General features: G+C 36.9%; 1 pseudogene; it reads right to left on the bottom strand.

The window, feature by feature from the left end:
- Positions 1 to 277: 277 nt before the first annotated feature.
- On the bottom strand, positions 278 to 7740 carry LOC101024619 (annotated as a pseudogene).
- Positions 7741 to 7941: the final 201 nt, after the last annotated feature.

A 7941-nucleotide genomic window follows, 5' to 3' on the forward strand; every position in this document is an offset into this window, starting at 1 on the left:
ATATGAAATATGAACTTCAGTTTTATTTATTAATAATTTTTTTTTTTTTTTTTTTTTTTTTTTTGAGACGGAGTCTCGCTCTGTCGCCCAGACTGGAGTGCAGTGGCCGGATCTCAGCTCACTGCAAGCTCCGCCTCCTGGGTTTAGGACATTCTCCTGCCTCAGCCTCCTGAGTAGCTGGGACTACAGGCACCCGCCACCTCGCCCGGCTAGTTTTTTTGTAGTTTTTAGTAGAGACAGGGTTTCACCGTGTTCACCAGGATGGTCTCGATCTCCTGACCTCGTGATCCGCCCGTCTCGGCCTCCCAAAGTGCTGGGATTACAGGCTTCAGCCACCGTGCCCGGCTATTTATTATTATTTTAAAAGAATACTGATAATCCACACCATAGCTAGAGAACTGCATCCAGGATAGTCAGGCATCTGAAATTCAGGTCACATAAGTTATGGAAAACGTTCAGATTGTCATAATAACTGTCTCAAACATCTGTGAATCAGGACTCGACTTACTGTATGACACAAGGGCTAGAATGCATGAAAAGCAGAGGCAAACATCAGCTGAAATGAGAGGGAATAATAGTAAGAGCTGAGTGCAATGGGATCATACCTTTTGTGAGGTCGTTGATGCTCAATCAGTGTTCTGAGAAGGGTTTCCCTTAGAAGAAGAAATTTCTGTACAGGTGAGAGATTGGACCAGATGATCACCAAAGTACTTCTCTCTCAAATCTTATATATTCCCATGATAAATTTGAAACTGGGTAGCTTTCTCTTCATAATAAATTCAGTGTGGAAAGCCGTAGGGACTTTTAGCCTGAGATGGGACAGAGTGGTTGAATATTGTTTTCCATTCCATTATGTAGCATAACTTCTATGTTACATAAGAAGTGGTTCAAAGGAGCAGTCAGAAAAGCTATCCCAAAATACCTGTTTTGAAGAACTTGAAAGACATAAAATCCTCTCAGTTATGCAAAGGTTGTTTGATATGAGTTCTACATTGTATATAGTTTCACATTTTGCACTTCTTTTACACTTTCTTTTATACTGTTTATAAGATACAAATAAAACCCCCATGAAGTAGAACACGAAAATTACATTATCCCTATTTTCCATGTATTAGAATTTAGATTCAGAGAAGAGTCAAAGCTTTAGTCATGACCTAACCAGTGTCCAGTTTTAAATCATCTAATTACCTATATGGTACAGTTTTCCCTGCCATGTCATACCACTAGATCTAAGCCACCTTCAGGCCTCGACACCTCATTTGAAGCTGGACATAACCTTAAACACAGTACAATCAGAGATTTTGGTCAAACAAGACAAATATAGGGCAAAAAAAGTTGGCCACTAAGACCTTTTTGAGGACTATAAATCCAGAGGAAGAAGAGAAAGAGGAGGAGAGTTATGTTTTATTGCTAGATATTTTGTAATCTCTCTTAATTACAATGACTCCAGGCAGAAAATATTGCTATCTCTGCTATACATAGAACATGAAGGCCCCAAATGTCAAACAACTCATCTGAGGCCTCACAGTTAGATAGATAAATAGACTAGATAATCTCATGATTTAAATAATCATGACACAATTGGTCTAATGGTGTCCATACTCTTAGAAAGTATTCTGATTATAGAGTCTTAAGAGAAAACCCAGACTTTCCAATCAGTTTCTGAATAGCCAGCTGCCCATCTTTGTTCCTGAGGCTGTATACCATGGGGTTCAACAGTGGGGTGATGATGGTATAGGTCACTGTCACCAGCCTAGCTTTGCCCGACGTATATTTGGCTGAGGGCCACAAGTAGACAAAGGAAGCACAACCATAATGGACAATGACTACAATGAGATGGGAAACACAGGTGGAGAAGGCTTTTTGCTTGCCTTCAGCTGATGGGATCTTCAGGATGGTGTCGACAATGAAGCCATAAGAAATGCAGATAAATATCAAGGGCAAAACAAGCACCAAGACCCCAAAGATGAAGATGATCAGTTCATTGATTTCAATGTCAGCACAGGCGAGTCGGATAACTGGTGAAATATCACAAAACTAATGGTTGACCTTGTTGGAGCCACGGAAAGGGAGGCTAAAGACCAAAGTTGGAGCCACAGAAAGGAAGGCTAAAGACCTAATACACCTGATGTATTAGGAAGCCACTAATAATGCAAGTTGCTACCAGTTGTCCACATACTCTCCAGCTCATGAGAACAATGTAGTGCAAAGGCTGGCAGATGGCAGCATAATGATCATAACCCTTCACTCCCAGAAGCAGACAGTTAGTAACAGCAAAACCAACGAAGAAGAACATCTGGGTGGCACAACTCACAAAGGAGAGTGTCCTTAGTACAGAGAATAAGTTGATAAGCATCTTGGGCAGGATAACGATTGTGTAGAAGATTTCCGAGATAGAAAGAATACCTAGAAAGAAGTACATGGGTGTGTGGAGGCTGTGATCCAAGTGAATGACTGAGATGATGATGATGTTTCCACTCCATATAATCAAATAGAGGCAGAGAAAGACCACAAAGAGGACAAGCTGCAATTTCCCAAGGCTAGAGAAGCCCAGCAGTAGGAACTCAGTGACAGAGGAGGAATTAGCCATGAAGAGTTGATCCCATGGAATAAAGCCAATACGATCAGACCCAGAGATCTTTGGAACTTAAAATTCAGGGAGACTTACCTTCATAAAGTAGCCATGCCAGCCTTGTTTGAATGAGAAACAACAAGCATGGGAGAGAAAAAAAGAGTTGTAAATGTAACGAGAAGATCTTCTAAATTGATATGCATTCAAACTGCTATTTTTCTGCTGCTGATTTTAGCAGTGAATCTGGGGACAAAAGTTCATGGGAAGTGTACAGTCATTTGCTCAAATAAAGCCTATCCATCAGGTCCCCTACTTGGAGACTTATATAGATCCCATCTAATTTTTTAATAGAGTGGTTCCTCCTTATCCAAAGTATTGCTTTCACTGGTTTCTAGTACCCAGGTTAGTTTCAAGTACCCAAGTCAACTGCAATCCAAAAACATCAAATGGAAAATTCCAGAAATAAACAACTCACAAGTTTTAAGTTGTGTGCCCTTCTGTGTATCATGTTGAAATTTCACACTGTCTTGCTCCTTCCTGCCCAGGACAAGAATCATCCCTTTGTGCAGTGTATCCGGACTATATATGCTATTACCCATTAGTCACTCAGAAGCCATCCAGTTATCAGATCAACTGTCATGGTATCACCAAGCTTGTGCTCAAGTAACCTTTATTTTCCTTAATAATGACTCCAAAGTGCAAGAGCAGTGATGCTGATATAATGTTATTATTGATCTACTTTATTATTAGTTATTGTTGTTAATATCTTGCTATTCCTAATTTATAAATTAAGCCTTATCATGGCCATGTATTATAGAAAAAAAATCACAGTATATTTAGAGTTCAGTACTATTCACAGTTCCAGGCATACAATGGAATCTTGGAACATATTCCCTGCAGACTAGAGAGGATTCTTGTAACCTAATGTTATAAAATCCTTTATATTAATTATTATTTTCAATGGTCACACTTTTATCCTGATTACTGATACATATACCAATAAGCGATAGCATGAATAAGCTGTAACACCATTGTCTGATGATTCACCTTTCTACGCCTGTTTTTAATACCTTCCCCATCTAGAAAAGCATCCATTTGTCTTTGTGTTACTTAAAGAGCACAGTTCCCTTTTACAACTAATTATATAACCAATTTTCATGCATTCATTTGTTAAACATAAATTGGTTTTGAACTATTGCTATTGTTTTAGGACTAGCTTTATGATTACTCTACAAACTCTTACAGGATTATAGGCCTGATTTCTCCTTACAGAAAAGACATGGCTAGAATCATTTAGTTTTGCTTCAGCATTCACTTGTTGCCCATTGTTTTATGTCCTATCCTTGATGTACCTGGCTTGGAGGCCCAAAACACTGTCATTCCAAAGAACTGTCTCTAAATTTCTGAATAGGTGGGCTCAGATACCTTCCCTAAGGCCTCCAACATATTTATCATTGCTGGTACTGAATTACATACATTTTAATCAAAGCACTCTTATTCTGTGCTACCTCTTGCCTAAATGTGTTCTTTTATCTAGATTCTGTATCTCAATAAGTAGTTTCAAAATACTCTTAAGCCATCTAAGCTATAAATTTCTACTACATGTTTAAACTCACCATTTTTCTAATCTTCCACATTCAATCTATTTTTGTTCACTTTTAGGATTCATTATTATTTTTTGCAAGTAATTGTCATTTGCTTGGACTATAGTATTATAAGTGAACTGACAAGATTCTCTCTTCCACTCTGAGTAATCCTCCATAATAGCAGCAGAATTGTCTTTCTATAGAACAAATCCTATCATATTACCAAACCAACTGACTCTCAGTTATCTATCAAATATTCTAGGTCTTTCACACTTTTCCCAGTTTCACCTTTTCACTCATAACTGCCATTATAGATTCCTTCATATGTACTTCAGCAGTGAGAATTTTTACACAATCGAGTCATTTTTCATACTACTTTCTATATCTGGAAATAGTCTCTGCTTTATACTTACCGTTTTTCTGCTTTTAATTTTGTGGTCTCCTTTTACTTTTCATTTAAAATGACTTTACTCATAGAATTCTTCCTACAGTTTCCTAATCATGCTGCATCATTTTTTTTTTCCTGAGTAGTCACTAGAATCTTACTTGTCTTGCCACAAACTACTATTATAAGATTATCTTTGACTCTACAAACTATAACTTACCAGATAACAGAAACTGCATCTCGAACACATACAATGACGCCCAACATATACTAAGTGTTTCAAAACCTGTTGGAAAAAAAATCAATGACCAATGATATCACTTTATTCTCTAAATCATTTGAAAACTCTCAGGTAGATGATATTTGATTCCAGGGATTTTCAAAACTTGTTACCTTAATATTTACCTACCCTGTAATATTAACACTCTGCTTCAACATTTTGGGATGAAAAATCTCTCTGACATTATTCTCTGAATGTAGAACAAAAAATCCCGTAAAAAATGTTGCTATATTATTTATCATTTCTGATTATCAAATAGTCTCCTCCATTATCTCACTAGCTAAACTTTTGATTTTAATTTTAGAAACACTTGATTTAGGGGCTTGAAGTCCTTTACAAATAACTAAATTGCTATCAATATTTGCTGTTTTGTTTAGGCAAATGTTTAATAAAATTTTGAAATGGGAAGAGAACCAAGAGTTTTATTTTCTATCTCAGTATATTTTTGAATGGCCTTATCTCTAAACTTTATAAATAAAGAATATACACCATGCATTTGACCAAAACAGATTCCTCACTAACATTCTTCCTGAGACATCATCTATGTCTTTCCACTTTCCATATATCCTTTCTTGGAGTGTTTTCTCACTTATAGGTTCATCCCCAATATTAACAGTGACAAAGTACGCAAAGAAAGTTGGTGTACGTGAAAGAAAATTGGTGTACCTGAAAGAGAAGTAAGGTCACATTACTCAGTATCTACTCTATAACTCCTACCCCATCTGTTCTTTCAAACTCATCCTTGGAACCTATGTGGAAACTAATAGTCAAAAATAAAATTTACTATGGAAATATTTGACTTAACTCAGTCTAGGGTACTGCTTACAGTTACTGGTAAATAAGAGGTAATGACATGAGTTTGGAAGGGAAGGCATTACAGATTGAAAGAAACACTTAGAAAAATGAGAAAGGGGAAGAAAAGAAAAGAAGAAAAATAGAGTAACTAGATCATCTTCTTAACAAGTAGAAATAGTGAATTCATATTTTCACATTATGCTGCATAGTAACTCTTCATCACCTGTAAGGTAAAGTCAAAATTCCTTAAGCTGAATCATAGGACAGATGATTCTCTGTCCCATATACATTTACAATCTCATCCTCTAAGTTTTCATCACACAGGAATTGTACTGAAATACTTAGTTTCCTTTATATGCCTTTGTGTCTCAAGATTCCACTGAGAAAGAGAGGAGAGAGAAATCTCAGCCTCCAATATCATTTCCCCTTCATGTATGGCCCACTCATTCCTCCCATTTTTAGAGTTATCAATTATCTAACTTTCCCCAATATGTCTAAAGAGGGTCTGCTGTTCCCTTCTTAGTAATCTAAAGCTTGTCTAAAACATGTTATATCTAATTTTTTCTTTCCCATTGGTCTCTCCAATAGATTTAATAGCCTCAAGGATAAATGCCTCATCTTATTCCCTTTGTATCCCCAACTTTATCCAATATTTAAATAAATGAGATATAGATACTTCAGGAATAAATAAATGTCTATTAATGAATTAATAATAATTCTAATTAGTTTATTTTGTAGTAACTTGGTTTCCTTAAGAGGCACTATTATGTGCCTCTTAAGTGAGAAACATTTCTGTATTCCTCATGCAGTGTATGTTTACTGTAATTTTTTTATTCTTCCTTTCTAAGACTAATACTACCCCCACCCCTGAAATAATCAAGACTTATCCTGGGTCTCTGTCTTTGCTTTGGCCTTGGTTTCAATCTTTATCTTTATTTTTTCCACTATTCAGCTTTTCTTTCTGTCATTTGATTACAATTCTGTTTTTTCATTAGTAATAACTAGGGGTAAACAGATCACTAGCTCATGGGAAAAACTCAACAATTTTAAAATTTGACACAAAAATAAATGACTGTCACTGGTCTTCTTAATAAAAAAAATTCAAGGTCTCTAAATAAAAATTAAAATTTTACATTTCTTCAAATCAGAGTTCTAGAGCCTTGTAACCTGCCAGTTTATTCAGTCTCAGGCACCTCCTAGAAACTTCTGTGAAGGTTTCTAGGTGAAATTTACCAAAATTGTCTTCCCTGTCATGATGCCTCAGGGTTCTTCTTCATCTTTCAGGAGCTCCCAAGACCAAAATAAGAAAACAGCATTACTCCACAGAAAAATGTTACCTGTGCCCTTTCTCCATGGCTACTTTAGGTAATGGCTCAATGAGTGTCATCAGTGGCCTTTCCTTTTTACATTAGCCATGGACTCAATGCCTTGGTTGGTAAGTGAGCTCTCCACCTCCACAGGGAGATAATTACCACATGTGCCCAATACTTGTCCATAATTTTTCTAATTAGCATGTGGAACCATGATAATATACTATAAGAATTCGTTGGCCACAGAAAAAGTCCTATTATTCATGGGGATTAGTTGACTCCCTCTTAGAAATTCTCTAGTCAGAAATGTGGAGGTTCTCCAGGCATCATTTGTTAAAATATACATCAATGAAACCATCTCCTTTGAATTTCCCTACATGGTGCCTCTAGAGTTTCGTTCCGAAATTGAAGAAAAGTATTCTTTTTTAAGCAGCTACACATTTCTATTTCTGAAAGCTAGAAGAGAGGAAGATATAAAGAATAGAGGATAGAATACTAGAATGGCAGAATCTTTCAGATACATTAGAAACAGGTTTGCTTCTGGAATATAATGTGAATTTGGTAAAAATTTCCTCAGTATATGAAGACAGTTTGGATTATGGAGAAAAGTGTGACAGTGCCTTCATATAGGTTTCCACAAAGCCCATCAGCTTTCTCCCCATTTCAGTTCACATACTGGTTCTTTCTGACAGTGAGTCCATCCACCTGGGCTGGAAGTGGGTGAAATGCTAGATACGCATGGACGTCTCTCTGAGGTGCTCACATGAACTGCTCTTGTATAAGTCATGTACCACATGTTCTCACTTACAAGTCAGACCTGAACAATGAGAATACATGGACACAGGGAGGGGAATAACACATACTGGGGCCTATGGTGGAGGGTGGGGAGGGGAGAGCATCAGAATAAATAGAGAATGCAACTGGGCTTAATACCTAGGTGATGAGTTGATGGGTGCAGCAAACCACCATGGCACATGTTTACCTATGTAACAAAACTGCACATCCTGCACACG

This window comes from Papio anubis, chromosome 1 (genome assembly GCF_008728515.1).
Source record: "Papio anubis isolate 15944 chromosome 1, Panubis1.0, whole genome shotgun sequence".
In the NCBI taxonomy this organism is placed as follows: domain Eukaryota; kingdom Metazoa; phylum Chordata; class Mammalia; order Primates; family Cercopithecidae; genus Papio; species Papio anubis.